Here is a 17564-nt window from a genome sequence, read left to right as displayed (position 1 = left end):
AACAACTCACACAGAACAGCTACTGAGTGCCAACAGAAGACCTCAGACATCCAAAAAGACAAGGAAGCCTCCACATAACTGGGTAGGACAAAAGGAAAAAGAAAAAGAAGGAATCAGGATGGGGCCTGCACCCCAGAGACGGAGCTGTGAAGGAGGAAAGGTCCCCACATGTTGGGATGGCTCCCCACCATGGGAGAGATTAGACTGCATGGAGGGGGAGCTTCAGAGCCCAAAAGGAGAGAGGAGTAACCAGTTCGTGGAAAGCAAACCGAAAAGCAACCTGCCCAGAGGGTCAGCACTGCCACCCTACATTCCCCATCTTGAGATACTCCTCTGTCACTGAGGGTGGTGGTCAGGTGCTGAAGCTCAGACCCTGAAGCTGAGTCCCAGGGAGAGGACCAGGGTTAGGTGCAGAAATAGCCTGAAGAGGTTGGGCCATGGCAACTGAGCGTGTACTAGGAAGAAGCCTGGGCCAACCAGAGAGGCAAATTACCATTGTTTGAAGGCGCATGAGGACAGGGGCAGGACCACCATAGGAACTTCTTTCCCTGTGAGTGCTCCCAGAAAACAAAACATCGCCTGCAGGAGCTCCAGTGGTGGGTGTGAGTCACTGCCGCCATCTTGGGCTCCAGAGGCTGGCACTGGCTGCCTCTTCCAGACCTGCAGGCAGACACCAGGCCTCACCCCTGCTGACCCAGAAGGGCACAGACAGCTTTCCCACTAGGAATTCCTCCAGTGGGCCCCAGGACCCACTCCCACTGACGTGGAAGGGCACAGACAACTTCTGCCACTAGGAATTACACCAGCACTTCCCAGGACCTGCACATGCTGTCCTGGGAGCATGCAGAAACCTCTTGCTACTAGGAAATCCATCAGTGGGTGCCGGAACCTGCCGTCAGCAGGGGCCAATGTGGGGGTTGGGTGAGACCAGAGCCCAAGCTGCCTCCATAGCTCCCACAGCAGGTCCAGGAGCATGACTACCGCAGTCCTGGAACCTGACCTCAGCAGATCTGTGCTGGTGGCTGGGTGAAAATGATGCCTTAGAGTCACCAGGGCCAATTGCTGGCATACCCACAGTTAAGGCAGGACTGAGAGCAGTGCCAACAGTATACTTTGTGAGCCCACACAATGGGCAAAAGAGGACACAACAGAGCACATTCACAGGTGAACAGCTCCAGAGGAGTAATACTCAGTGGCTTCTCTCCCAGTGGTAGTTCTCCAATCCCACCTACCTTGCACTGCAGATCAGAAGCACAACTAAGAAACAGAGCTGAGGGCCTCTGCTCCAACAACAAGGGAGCAGATCCCACCCCTAACAGGACAGTGACAACCATAGAGCAAAGGGGAGACTCCTCTCAATATCTAGGGCAGGCACTGGTCACCACAACACCAATCAAACCCCCTATCAAAGGGCTAATGGTACAAGCCTCTGGACAAACCTCACCCACCAGAGGACAGACACCAGAAGAAAGAACTACGATGCTACAGCCTGCAGAAAGGAGAGCACAAACACAGTTTGAGAAAATGAGATGACAAAGAAATATGTTGCAGAGGAAGGAGCAAGATAAAAACCTACAAGAACAACTAAATGAAGAGGAGATAAGCAATCTATCTGAAAAAGAATTCAGAGTAGTGATAGTAAAGATGATCCAAGATCTTGGAAAAAGAATGGAGGCACAGATCGAGAAGATACAAGAAAAGTTTAACAAAGACCTACAAGAACTATAGAACAAACAGAGATGAACAAGACAGTAACTGAAATGAAAAATATACTAGAAGGAAGCAATAGCATAACTGAGGCAGAAGAACAGATAAGTGACCTGGAAGACAGAATGGTGGAAATCTCTTCCATGAACAGAATTTTTAAAAAAAGAATGAAAAGAACTGAGGGCACTCTCATAGACCTGTGGGACAACAGTAAATGGACCAACATTCAAATTATAGGGGTCCCTGAAAAAGGAGAAAAAGAAAAAGGCTTGAGAAAATATTTGAAGAGATTACAGTCAAAAACTTTCCTAGTATGGGAAAGGAAAGAGTCACCCAAGTCCAGGAAGCACAGAGTCCCATATAGGATCAAGCTAAGGAGGAATAGGTCAAGACACATATTAATCAAACTAACAAAATTAACTACAAAGAAAAAATATTAAAAGCAGAAAGGGGAAAGCAACAAATAATATACAAGGGAATCCCTGTAAGGCTATCAGCTGATATTTCAGAAGAAACTCTGCAGGCCAGAAGGAAGTGGCAGGATATGAAAGGGAAAATCCTAAAACCAAGATTACTCTACCCAACAAGGATCTCATTCAGATATGACAGAAAAATCAATATCTTTACTGACAAGCAAAAACTAAGAGAATTCAGCGCCACCAAATGCTAAAGGAACTTCTCTAGGCAAGAAACACAAGGGAAAAGAATAAAAGAGGAAGGGGGAAAAACAAAACCTACAAATACAAACTGAAAACAATTAAGAAAATGGCAACAGGAGGATACATATCAATAATTACCTTAAATGGAAATGGATTAAATGCTCCAACCAAAAGACACAGACTGGCTGAGTGGACACAAAAACAAGACCCATATATATGCTGTCTGAAAGAGACCCATTTCAGACCTAGGGACACACACAGACTGAAAGTGAGGGGATGGAAAAAGGTATTCCATGCAAATGAAAATCAAAAGAAAGCTGGGGTTGCAGTACTCATATCAGACAAAATAGACTTTAAAATACTGTTACAAGAGACAAGGAAGGACACTACATAATGATCAACGGATCAATCCAAGAAGAAGATATAACAATTGTAAATATTTATGCACCCAAAACATAGGAGCACCTCAAGATATAAGGCAAATGCTAACAGCCATAAAAGGGGAAATCAACAATAACCCAATGATAGTGGGGGAATTTAAAACCCCACTTACACCAATGGACAGATCATCAAGACAGAAAATTAATAAGGAAACACAAGCCTTAAATGATACACTAGATCAGATAGACTTAATCAATATTCATAGGACATTCCATCGAAAAGCAGCAGAATACACTTTCTTCTCAAGTGCACATGGAAAATTCTCCAGGATAGATCATATCTTGGATCACAAATCACCCCTCAGTAAATTTAAGAATTTTGAGATCATATCAAGCATCTTTTCTGACCACAATATTATGAGATTAGAAATCAATACAGGAAAAAAAGGTAAACAATATGTTACTAAACAATATGTTACTAAATAAACAATGGATCACTGAAGAAATCCAAGAGGAAATCAAAAAATACCTCCAAATAAATGACAATGAAAACACAATGACCCAAAACAAAAGGGATGGGATGCAGCAAAAGCAGTTCTAAGAGGGAAATTTATGGGATGCAGCAAAGGCAGTTCTAAGAGGGAAATTTACAGCAATACAATCTTACCTCAAGAAACAAGTAAAATCTCAAATAAATAACCTAACCTTACACCTAACACAACTAGAGAAAGAAGAACAAACAAAGCCCAAAGTAAGTAGAAGGAAAGAAATCATAAAGATCAGAGCAGAAATAAATAAAGATTAATAAAACAATAGCAAAGATCAATGAAACTAAAAGCTGGTTCTTTGAAAAGATAAGCAAAATTACTAAACCTTTAGCCAGACTCATCAAGAAGGAGAGAGGACTCAAATCAACAGAATTATTAATGAAAAAGGAGAAGTAACAACTGACACTGCAGAAATAAAAAGGATCATAAGACACTACTATAGGTAATTGTATGCCAATAAAATGGACCACCTGGAAGAAATGGACAAATTCTTAGAAAGATACAAGCTTCCAAGACTGAACCAGGAAGAAACAGAAAATATGAACAGACCAATCACAAGTAATGAAATGGAAACTGGGATTAAAAATCTTCCAACAAACAAAAATCCAGGACCAGGTGGCTTCACAGGCAAATTCTAAAACACAACACCTATACTTCACAAACTCTTCCAAAAAATTGCAGAGGAAGGAATACTCCAAAGCTCATTCTATGAGGCCCCAGTCACCCTGATTACCTAAACCAGACAAAGATATCACACACACACACAAAAAAACACAACTTACAGGCCAATATCACTAGTGAACCTAGTTACAAAAATCCTCAACAAAATACTAACAAATAGAATCCAACAACACATTAAAAGGATTATACAGCATGATCAAGTGGAATTTACCCGAGGGATGCAAGGATTCTTCAATATATGTAAATCAAACAATGTGATACACCATATTAACAAATTGAAGAATAAAAACCGTACGATCATCTAAGTAGATGCAGAAAAAGCTTTTGACAAAATTCAACAATGCTTTATCATAAAAACTCTCCAGAAAGTGGGCACAGAGGGAACCTACCTCAACATAATAAAGGTCATATACAACAAACCCACAGCACACATCACTGTCAATGGTGAAAACCTGAAAGCATTTCCTCTAAGATCAGGAACAAGACAATGATGTTTATTCTTGCCACTACTATTCAACATAGTTTTGGAAGTCTTAGCCACAGCAATCAGAGAAGAAAAAGAAATAAAAGGGATCCAAATTGGAAAAGAAGAAGTAAAAATATCACTGTTTGTAGATGAGATGATACTATACATAGAAAATCCAAAAGCTACTACTGGAAAACTACTAGAGCTCATCGGTGAATATGGTAAAGTGGTGGGATACAAAATTAATACACGGAAATCACTTGCATTTCTATACACTAACAATGAAAGATCAGAAAGAGAGATTAAAGAAACAATCCTATTTACCATTGCAACAGAAAGAGTAAAATACCTAGGAATAAACCTACCTAAGGAGGCAAAAGACCTGTATGCAGAAAACTATAAGATACTGATGAAAGAAATAAAAAATGACACAAACAGATGGAGAGATACACCACATTCTTGGATTGGAAGAATATTGTCAAAATGACTATACTACCAAAGCAATCTACAGATATAATGCAATCCCTATCAAATTACCAGTGGCCTTTTTCACAGAATTAGAACAAAAATTTTTTACAATTTATGTGGAAACACAAAACACCCCAAATAGCCAAAGGAATCTTGCAAAAGAAAAATGGAGCTGGAGGAATTAGGCTCCCTGACTTCAGACTATACTACAAAGCTACAGTCATCAAAAGAGTATGGTATTGTCACAAAAGCTGAAATATAGATCAATGGAACAGGATAGAAAGTCAAGAGATAAACCCACACACCTATTGCCACCTAATCTATGACAAAGGAGGCAAGAATATACAATGGAGAAAAGACAGCCTCTTCAATAGGTGGTGCTGGGAAAACTGGACAGATACATGTAAAAGAATGAAATTAGGACACTCTCTAACACCATACACAAAAATAAACTCAAAATGGATTAAACACCTAAATGTAAGGCTGGATACTATAAAACTCTTGGAAGAAAACATCAGCAGAACACTGTTTGACACAAATATCAGCAAGATCTTTTTTGATCCACCTCCTAGAGTAATGAAAATAAAAACAAAAATAAACAAATGTGATGTAATGCAGCTTAAAAGCTTTTGCACAGCAAAGCAAACCATAAACAAGATGAAAAGACACCCTCAGAAAGGGCAAAAAAGTATTTGCAAACGAAGCAACCAAAAAGGGATTATTATCCAAAATATACAACAGCTCATGCAGCTCAATATCAAAAAAACAAACAACCTAATCCAAAAATGGGCGGAAGACCTAAATAGACATTTCTCCAAAGAAGATATACAGATTGCCAACAAATACATGAAAGAATGCTCAACATCACTAATCTTTAGAGAAATGCAAATCAAAACTACAATGAGGTATTGCCTCACACAAGCCAGAATGGCCATCATCAAAAAATCTACAAACAACAAATGCTGGAGAGGGTGTGGAGAAAAGGGAACCCTCTTACACTGTTGGTGGGAACGTAAACTGGTACACCTACTATGGAGGACAGTATGGTGATTCCTTAACAAACTAAAAATAGAATTATCATATGACCCAGCAATACCACTCCTGAGCTTACACCCAGAGAAAACCATAATTGAAAAAGACACATGCACCCCAATGTTCATTACAGCACTATTTACAATAGCCAGGATAAGGAAACAACCTAAATGTCCATCAGCAGAGGAATGGATAAAGAAGATGTGGTATATACAAACAATAGATTACTCGGCCGTTAAAAAAAACAAAATGATGCCATTTGTAGTGACATGGATGGACCTAGAGATTGTCATACTGAGTGAAGTAAGTCAGACACAGAAAGACAAATATTAGGGACTTCCCTGGTGGCACAGTGGTTAAGAATCCGCCTGCCAATGCAGGGACATGGGTTTGATCCCTGGTCCGGGAAGATCTCACATGCCACAGAGCAACTTAGCCCATGTGCCACAACTACTTAGCCTGCACTCTAGAGCCTGCAAGTCACAACTACTGAGCCCACGCACTGCAACTACTGAGCCTGCATGCTGCGACTACTGAAGGCCACACACTTAGAGCCCGTGCTCTAAGAGAAGCCACAGCAATGAGAAGGCTGTGCATCACAATGAAGAGTAGCCCCTGCTCGCCACAACTAGAGAAAGCCTGTGTGCAGCAACTAGGGCCCATCGCAGCCAAATAAATAAATAAAGCAGTGTGTATATGTCAATCCCAAACTCCCTAACTATCCCTTCCCTCCACAGCAAGGGAACATTTAAAAAACAAAAAAGAAGACAAATACCATGTGATATCGCCTATATGTGGAATCTGAAAAAAAAAAAAAGGCTACAAATGAACTTAACTTACAAAACACAAGTAGAGTCACAGATGTAGGAAACAAACTTATTGTTACCAGGAGATAAGGGGAGAGGGTAGGGATAAATTAGGAGATTGGGACTGACATATACACATCTCTATAAATAAAATAGATAACTAATATGAACCTGCTGTATAGCACAGGGAACTCTACTCAATACTCTGTAATGGCCTATATGGGAAAAGAATCTGATTCACTCTGCTATACACCTGAAACTAACACAACACTGTAAATCAAGTGTACTCCAACAAAATTTTTTTTAAAAAAAGGAAGGGGAACAAGAGATAACTATGCTTGCTATATTCTCTAGAAGCAAATATCTCCCAACTGATTCTCTGAGTTTTATCTAAGCTGTATCTGACTAAGAATTTCTGATAAAATTATTACCTAAAGTTAACTTCCAGAAATTAGTTTTATGATTATATGAAAAACATAACTCAATCTCTAATGCTTCTTTTGTGACCACTATCAATTCTTTGAAACGCTAAAAAAAAAAAAAAGAGGATATATATGAAATTTAAAAGGACAATAATTTTCTACAAAGATTAAAGAGAAGGAATTGGATATGCTACCACTTTTCACTTGGCACAGTCCTACTGAATGTAATCATCTCATCTCAAGAAGTACCTCACTCTTCTGTAATACTGCAGCACTGATTACCTTTTACATATTTACTATTTGTCAGATACAATGCTTAAGGATTTATGTGCTTTCTTTTGTTCCTTGAAATAACTATATAAGGCAAGGACTACTAATGCAGCCCCTTTTTTAATGTTCTGTAATATTTGTAATGTTTCCCTTTTACATATAAGAACACTAGGTCTTACGTAAAATACACATATTATCCAACATTACACATAGGTCTTACAGATTTTCAGGATTGCATTTTTGTGAAAACATTTTCCTTCCATTTTCCATTCATGTATAGTTTTATTTCAGATCTTTGTTTGACCCAATATAAAAAAAACCTTTTATTCCTTCATAAAGGATATTATTACTAAATACATAAATACAATATAAGTATAAATACTAACTTAAGCATGTTAAAAATATTGACCACATTCTTTTGAGCATAGGTACAAGTGAAAGAAAAAAATAAAATAAAAGCAGAATCCTGTGCATTTCAATTATAGTGAGGGTAGATTTTGGAGGGTTTGACCCTTGATTTAACTTTGTTTCTTGAAAGTAGTTACCTGTTTTGATTGCACTGGACTTTTGAAAAGTGACCAATATGTGACATAAAACTTTTTCAACAAACTAGTTTATTTTTGTTATGTATTTGAACATGTTATATGAAATAAACATTGCAAAAGTATCAACAGTATATTCATATCCATGTTCCATATAACAATAATATAAAAATGATAAAATTATTTGATATGATGGTAGAAACAAGGAATAATACCCACATGTATTTATTTTATTAGATGACCAGGTAGCCAGAAACTAACCAATAATATAAATTATTGCCATAGTAAAAACAGTCCTGGAGTCTTTTTCACTACTGTAAGAGTCAGACACAGCCTCTCTTTCTCACCCTTGCCCCTTCTCTCTTTGAACAGTATAAGTTTGTTGTCCTGTAGTCCGGCATAATTTCTAGACATAAAATTATTTGTCCCTTTCTCAAATCAGAGTATACACTTCATTAGTTTATAACCTTGCATTTGATTACTTTGGGTGCTAGTTTGAATAACATATCTTTAATAGGTAATAGAATCAGTCAGAACAAATTACATTTCTGCTCAGCTTGAAGTACCCTTGTCTTTTCTAGTTTGGTTAACTGCCCAACATTTTGCAACTACTAAACAAACTCTAATTAACTTGAATGTTATAGTCAGAATCAGTTAGACCTTTTTGAATCTAGATTTAGAGTGCTACGACATTAAGGTGTAATTTAATTCTCTTGATCAGCAACAAGATATAGCAAAAACTGAAAGCCTTAGCAAAACTAAGATCTTAAAATACAGTCATAGAATTACTTTTTCATTGAAATATCTGAAATCAAATGAAGCAATACATTAATGGCTTGGTGATTTTTTTTTAAAGCAATCAGTTTGGGATAAAAAGTAAATCTTGAGCGTGAATTAAATTTCCTTTTATGTTTGCTCATAGTATACTTCAGTATCATTGAAAAATAGTTAATTTTAATATTATTATATAGTTTTTTTCCTTGCCTCTTTATTTGTTTCTATTCTTAGTTGTTATTGCTTGGTTTATAATTTCAAAATACTTATCTTTTTATTGTAATATGTTTACTGAATCTGTATCTACATCTTGATTCTGTCTTCTACATTCTTTTCATGTTTCTTAATAGTCCTTTCAGAGACAACTAAGATTTCTTGAAGGAGGGAAGCACTGCTGTTGATTTTAATTTTGTCTCAGTGTGATTGTGATAAAGATCAGAGTGTACATGCAGTGACTGCCACACCATTCACTAAGAAATAAATAAGTATACTTACGTAAGTAAGAACGCTATTACTTGTAGTACAATAATAAGTAATAATAGTGTTGGACTTCTCACCTGCATTGAAAAAAATGAGTTATTTTCACCCATGTGCCCAAAGTAAAGACATCAAGGGTTATTCTCTGTTTATATCCCAAAGTAAAACTCAAATAGACATGCATAGAAATTCAATGAATTATAACCAATCAAATATACTTGGAATTAATGGCAAAAATTAATCAATGACAATACACTTTATTCATAGGTAAGGGGAGCTATAAAAACCACATCATTATATCCAGAAGGCATTATACTGTTCCACAATAATTAATTTAAAAAGGGAAAGACTATTACCTCAGTATCACTGATTTCTATTCCTAGCAGTCTACTTGTTAGCCCCCCAACTATTTTTGTTTTTTTTTAGCTCCCCAACTTCTATTCCACTTTCCCAATAAACCAATCACAAGAAACTAAGCTTATCAGGTTGGTGATAATTAAAAGCCAGTATTCCTGAAGAACATACATGCAAAAATCCTCAACAAAATATTTGCAAACTGAATTCAACAATGTAGTAAAAATATCATACCTCATCATCAAGTGAGATTTATTCCAAGGATACAAGCTTGGTTCAACATCTGCAAATCTATCAATGTGATATCCCACATTAAGAAAATGAAGAATAAAAATCATCCCAATAGATGCCGAAAAAACATTAGACAAATTCAATATCTATTTATGATAAAATAGCACTCAACAAAGTGGATATCCAGCTTACATACCTCTACATAATAAAGGCCATTTATGACAAGCCCACAGCTATCATCACACTAAACGGAGAAAAGCTAAAACCTTTTCTTCAAAATTAGGAACAAGACAAGGACACCCACTCTCACCACTTTAATTCAAATTATTGAAGTCCTAGCCAGAGCAAATAGGCAACAAAAAGAAATAAAAGGCATCCCAGTTGCAAAGGAAGAGCATTTTCTGATTACATGTTATTATATGTAGAAAACACTGGAGACTCCACCACAAATTGTCAGAAATAATAAAGTCAGTCAAGTTGCAGGATACAAAATCAATGTATAGAAATTTGTTGCATTTCTATACACTAATAAATGAACTATCAGAAAGAGAAATTAAGAAAACAATCCCATTTATAACTACATCAAAGAAGAATAAAATACCTAGGAATAAATTTAACCAAGGAGGTGAAAGACTTGTACACAGATTATTGTAAGACATTCGTGAAAGAAACTGAAGACACAAATAAATGGAAAGACTCCCTATGCTCAAGGATTGGAATAATTAATATTGTTAAAATATTCATATCACCCAAGCAACCTACACATTTAATGCAATCCATAATAAAATTTCAATGGAATTTTTTTTATAGAAATAGAACAAACAATTCTGAAATCTGTATGAATTCACAAAGACTGTGAATAGGTAAAACAATCTTAAGAACAAAGCTGGAAGTATCATACTCCCTGACTTCAGACTATGCTACAAAGCTACAGTAATCAAAACAGTATGGTATTGGCATAAAAACAGACACTTAGATTAATGGACAGAATAGAGTCCAGAAATAAACCCTCACATTTATGGTCAGTTAATTTATGACAAAGGCACAAGTGGGGGGGGAATAAATATAATGGAAAAAGACAGACTCTTCAACACATGGTTTTCAGAAACTGGACAGCCAAATCCAAAAAAAAATAGGAAACTGGACCATCTTACATTAAAACAAAAATTAACTCAAAATGGAATAAAGACTTGAATGTAAGACCTGAAATCATAAAACTCCTACAAGAAAACTAGGTGGTATTACTTTTGACATTGGTCTTGGCAATGATTTTTTGAATCTCACACCAAAAGCAAAAATAAAGGAGTGGGACTACATCAAACTAAAAATCTTCTGCACAGCAAAGGATTCATCAACAAAATGAAAAGGTAATCTACTGAATGGGAAAAAGTAGTTGGAAATCATACGTGATAAGGGGTTAACATCCAAAATATATAAAGAACTCATACAACTCAACAGCAAAAAACCCAATTAAAAAACTCCAACTAAAAATGGGCAGAGGATCTGAACATTTTTTTCAAAGAAAACATGCTCAACTTTGCTAAACATCAGGGAAACGCAAATCAAAACCAGAATGATATATCACCTCACACCTGTTAAAATGGCTATTATCAAAAAGACTAGAAGTAATGAGTGTTGGTGAGGATACAGAGAAAAGGAAACACTTGTGCATGGTTGATGGCAATGTAAACTGGTGCAGCCACTATGAAAAAAAAACATACATGGTGGTTCCTTAAAAAATTAAAAATAGAACTACTATGTGATACAGCAATCCCCTGGGTATTTATTCAAAGAAAACAAAAACAGTAACTCAAAAAGGTATATGAACCCCATGTTCATTGCAGCGTTACAATAGTCAAGATGTGGAAACAATCTAAGTGTCCATAGATGGATGAATGGACAAAGATGTGGTGTGTGTGTTTACATACACACACATATACAATGGAATATTATTCAGCCATAAAAAAGAAGGAAATATAACTATATTGATATCACAGATGGACTTTGAGGGCATGATGTTAAATGAAATAAATCAGACAGAGAAAGAGAAATACTTTATGTATGATCTCACTTAAATGAGAAACAAACAAAAAAAGAGTTTAAAAAAACCTTAAGTAACTACACTCAGATACAGAGAACAGGTTTGTGGTTGCCAGTGGTGGAGGGTGTGGTGTGGGAGATGGGAAAAATGGCTGAATGGGATCAAAAGGTACAGACTTCCAGTTATAAAATAAATAAGTTATGGAGATGTAATGTACAGCATGGGGACTATAATTAATAACACTCTTGCATATATGAAAGTTGCTAAGAGAATCAATCTTAAAAGTTCTCATGACAAGAAGAAACAATTTTTTTTGAACCATGTATGGTGACAGATATATTAACCAGAGTTATTGTGTTGATCACTTCACAATGTATACAAGTATCAAATTATTATGTCGTACACATGAAACTAATATAACATTATAAGTCAATTACACTACAATTTAAAAAAAGACCCTTTTTAGAGGTTGCATTATTATATTACATAATAGCTGTATAGAGCAATAGAAAATATTTCTCTTTATTTCTATAAAGTTAGTGCTAGGATGTATTTAGCTAAGATTAATGTGTAAATCAGCATGTATGTATATTTCAGTGTACCTAATGAAGGAATACAATGTAGAAACGCAATGATTTACAGTTTATAAAAATGAAACGAAATATTAAAAACAATAGAATATCGCTCTATGCAATGAGGGAAGAAGCAGAATAGAGAGGACATAATAGTAATAAAACTTCCATGAGGCAACTCTTGTAAGTTTTTACTATAGAACCTGTAAGTAGTTTAACATGATCATAAAATTAAGTATAAAAATTAGCAATTTTTTTAATGCAAAAATACTATTGGGTTATCAGCAACGCACATTTCAAGTGATTTGAAATTACAGTAATTTGACTCTACAATCATAATTGGATGTATATAAAGATAAAATAAAATATTTATACGTATATACATAAATATACTAATGTATGTACTATATTAGAATATTCTAATATATAATCTAAATTGTAAAATACTGATTCAGTAAGTCTATTCTTATTAACGATATTGGTATTCAAAAATTATATGTAGGGCTTCCCTGGTGGCACAGTGGTTGAGAGTCCGCCTGCCGATGCAGGGGACGCAGGTTTGTGCCCCGGTCCCGGAAGATCCCACATGCCATGGAGTGGCTAGGCTCGTGAACCATGGCCGCTGAGCCTGCGTGTCCGGAGCCTGTGCTCCGCAACGGGAGAGGCCACAACAGTGAGAGGCCCGCATACCGCAAAAAAAAAAAAAAATTATATGTAAAGTATAAAAACGTTTTGCTGATGTTATTCGGAGCCAATATTTTCAACATTAGAACAAAGTAGTAGAAATTTTTTAATGAAAAGGAATAAAAGTTCCGTGTTTCTAAATTTATTTTTGAAATACCAGTTAGAATTCATGTTTTTTTAATCTTAAAACCTTCATCTGTCCACCTAAAGGGCCTAGGAACAAGGACCTAGTAGCAATGAAGATGTTCACCAGCACCTAGATGATGGTATCTGAATGTATTTAAACATTAAAATGTCTTAGGGATTCTTGGAGAGGTGGTTAAATTCAGGACGGGGTAGGAAAACACAAGAAACACCTGGAACATGTTGTCGTCCAAAAAGCAAATTCACTTCCTAAGACTTCTGGAGGCAGGGGAATGAGAGATATAGTTGAAACAAGAATGTCTAGGAATCAATAAATTACTCTGTGGTTAGTTATCTCATTTTCTCCATGTTTCATATAAATTTAAAAAAATCTGATAGAAGACACATTCTAATCATTGAAGTTTAAAATCAATAAAACATCAAAAGAAAAACTAGGTATACAGGAGTTTAACAAGATTATATTTAAAAAATAAACTGACTTTAGTTTACTTATTTATCACCGCTTACAGTTGAATATTCTAAATAGTTTTATAGTTCATGTTCAGAGAATCCCATATTTATCTGAATGCATGACAATAAGATACATTTCCATATTGTGCAAGAATAGTGCCATTAACCATATAAACATTTATAAGACCCAACAAGCCTATTACGTACATTTTCAAGTTTAACTTTCTAATTCTTCATAAACAGAAAGAATTAAAAATTGTTCTTCTGAAACAGTGTACTGCATACATATGTTAATTTTCTACATCTTCTGAAATATTGAGGACTATTAGAAATGAAGAAATGTTAACCCATACTTTGTGTTGTGGTATCTCCTAACTACAATATTTTCCTACTTCGTTGATGATTTTAATAATCTAAATATTACAAAGAATATGAATAAAAAATGGCTTAAGTTTTCTTTTTTGTTAGAATATAGATTAAAAACATGGAAAATATATCTATTCTTGTTTGAATAACAAACAGCTCTTTGGTTGTTATTAAAAGGGATTATATTCATTCTAATTTTTAAGGAATAAAGTGTTTGAGTTGGACCCTTGCATATTTTAAGCACTAAATTTTTTATGCTTGGTACTGCTGTTACTGCTTCTAAGATATTTTAAAAAGCAAATTTTGTTCTTTCAATATACATTTAAGAGCCTGGGGTGGCCACAGACATAACTGCCTTCTTGGAGTTTTTTCAGTCAAATCAATAATTAAACACCAGAGTTTATTAAAAACGTGCGCTTTATCTTAAGTGTCCAGAAGTCCATGACGCTAATTTTCTTATCTGTAAACATTCTTCGAGGGCGTGCCCCGCGCTCACCGCCCCTCCTTCTCCCCACGGCGCCACCGAGGGGGAGCCCGAGCCGCCGCTGCAGCCTCAGCCGACAGCCTCCTGGTAAGGCAGGCGCGCAGCCTGCGGGCCCCCGAGGTGGGGAGCGCGCCCCCGGGCCAGAGACCGCCATTTTAACCGGAATGTGGCCTCCAAGGTGGGCGCTGCGGCCCCTCTGCTCTCCCCCTACCTGCCTGTCGGCCCTGCCGCGGGGGAAGGAGGGCTCGGGCACCAGGGCGGGGGGTGTCTGGTGTTGGGGCGTGGCCAGGGGCGCGAAAGGGACCTCGGAGCTCCTCCCCTGGCCCGGCATGCCGCCTTTGCCCTCTGCTTCCTGATTTTACTCCACGTATGTGCTCTGAAACTGGCTTCTGTTGTTATAGTGAATGATAAAGTCATCAAAGTTGTTAATGATAGGAACGTAAGGTAATCTTCTACACAAGACAGCGAAAAAAGAAAGCTGTTCTCTTCTGTTTAGGCGATGACAGAAGACAAGTAATTGTAGAGGAGGCAAAACAGATCTTGGTGGGTGACACTGGTGATACTGTAGAGGACCCCTACGCACCTTTTGTGAAGTTGCTACCTAGGAATGATTGCTGATAATAAGATGCCACATAGAAAACAAAAGAGTCTAAGAAAGAAGACCTAGTATTTATATTCTGGGCTTCTGAAAGTGCACCTTTAAAAAGATGATTTACGCTAGCTCTATAGATGCCACTGAAAAGAAATTTAGAGGTAATAACATGAGTGGCAAGAAAATGGCTTAGATGATAATAAAGGACCATTTGACACTTGGAGAGAAAGTGAGAGGCAATGTAGTAGTTTCACTTGAAGGAAAACCCTGTAAAATCAAAGTCAAGTGCCATCTGGATCTTGAGGAGCTTCTGTTACACCAGCTCAGGCAACTAGAATAGTATTAGGTTTTGGGTTTTTTTTTTTTTTCCTTTCTCTTCCCACTGGGTCCTAACAACACAATGAACGAAGGAAATATCATTCATGTAAGCAGCATATCAGAGATTGCCATTAAACTGTTACTTTTATGTAGAACCCAAGGAATGCCTTCCCGTTATATTTTAGCCCAAACAACTAGTTATATGTCTCCCTTGTAGCAAGCACTACAATGAAGGTGACTGACTGTCAATGTGAATAGCTTAGAATACTGAAAAGGGTTAGGCTAATTGAATGCCTTGAAAGTATTTTTCACTGGTGAGATGGTAAACTTTATTCAGTATTATTTATAGTTGCACTTGATTGCAGTTTTGTGAGGCTGGAGCATTTGTACACTTCACTTGCCCTGGCAAGCCTACTTTTGGTGACATGGCAGCATGGATATAACACTATGCATGGAAAGCACTTTTTTTGTGATGAGTTTAATCCCCCAACCCAAAAGGAATTCCAGTTGTGTTAACTGTGTCATCAATTTATCCTAGTACCCCTGTGTTAATTCCTGTTACCTGTGTATCTTCTTAAAATAGCTATTCTCCAAAAAACGGAGCTGGAGCAATCAGACTCCCTGACTTCAGACTATACTACAAAGCTACAGTAATCAAGACAGTATAGTACTGGCACAAAAACAGAAATATAGATCTGTGGAACAGGACAGAAAGCCCAGAGATAAACCCACACACATATGGTCACCTTATCTTTGATAAAGGAGGCAGGAATGTACAGTGCAGAAAGGACAGCCTCTTCAATAAGTGGTGCTGGGAAAACTGGACAGGTACATGTAGAAGTATGAAATTAGAACACTCCCTAACACCATACACAAAAAAAAGCTCAAAATGGGTTAAAAACCTAAATGTAAGGCCAGACACTATAAAACTCTTAGAGGAAAACATAGGCAGAACACTCTATGACATAAATCACAGCAAGATCCTTTTTGACCCACCTCCTAGAGAAATGGAAATAAAAACAAAAATAAACAAATGGGACCTAATGAAACTTCAAAGCTTTTGCACAGCAAAGGAAACCATACACAAGACCAAAAGACAACCCTCAGAATGGGAGAAAATATTTGCAAATGAAGCAACTGACAAAGGATTAATCTCCAAAATTTACAAGCAGCTCATGCAGCTCAATAACAAAAATACAAACAACCCAATCCAAAAATGGGCAGAAGACCTAAATAGACATTTCTCCAAAGAAGATAGACAGACTGCCAACAAACACATGAAAGAATGCTCAACATCATTAATCAGTAGAGAAATGCAAATCAAAACTACAATGGGATATCATCTCACACCGGTCAGAACGGCCATCATCAAAAAATCTAGAAACAGTAAATGCTGGAGAGGGTGTGGAGAGAAGGGAACACTCTTGCACTGCTGGTGGGAATGTGAATTAGTACAGCCACTCTGGAGAACAGTATGGAGTTTCCTTAAAAAACTACAAACAGAACTACCATATGACCCAGCAATCCCACTACTGGGCATATACCCTGAGAAAACCATAATTCAAAACGAGTCATGTACCAAAATGTTCATTGCAGCTCTATTTACAACAGTCAGGAGATGGAAACAACCTAAGTGTCCATCATTGGATGAATGGATAAAGAAGATGTGGCACATATATACAATGGAATATTACTCAGCCATAAAAAGAAACAAAATTGAGTTATTTGTAGTGAGGTGGATGGACCTAGGGTCTGTCATACAGAGTGAAGTAAGTCAGAAAGAGAAAGACAAATACCGTATGCTAACACATATATATGGAATCTAAGAAAAAAAAGTCATGAAGAACCTATGGGTAAGACAGGAATAAAGACACAGACCTACTAGAGAATGGACTTGAGGATATGGAGAGGGGGAAGGGTAAGCTGTGACAAAGTGAGAGAGTGGCATGGACATATATACACTACCAAAAGTAAAATAGCTAGCTAGTGGGAAGCAGCCGCATAGCACAGGGAGATCAACTCGGTGCTTTGTGACCACCTAGAGGGGTGGGATAGGGAGGATGGGAGGGAGGGAGAGGCAAGAGGGAAGAGATATG

The 17564-nt window shown here is 37.0% G+C and overlaps 1 pseudogene; it reads left to right on the top strand.

Moving 5' to 3' along the window:
• The first annotated feature begins 841 nt into the window (after positions 1-841).
• LOC111186084 (cofilin-2 pseudogene) lies at positions 842-16145 on the top strand (annotated as a pseudogene).
• The last annotated feature ends 1419 nt before the right edge of the window (positions 16146-17564 follow it).

The sequence above is a fragment of the Delphinapterus leucas genome, chromosome 5 (genome assembly GCF_059928025.1).
Source record: "Delphinapterus leucas isolate spDelLeu-1000000601 "Yukka" chromosome 5, BTC_Dleu_Yukka2, whole genome shotgun sequence".
In the NCBI taxonomy this organism is placed as follows: domain Eukaryota; kingdom Metazoa; phylum Chordata; class Mammalia; order Artiodactyla; family Monodontidae; genus Delphinapterus; species Delphinapterus leucas.
This window is presented reverse-complemented; position numbering and strand designations above follow the sequence as displayed.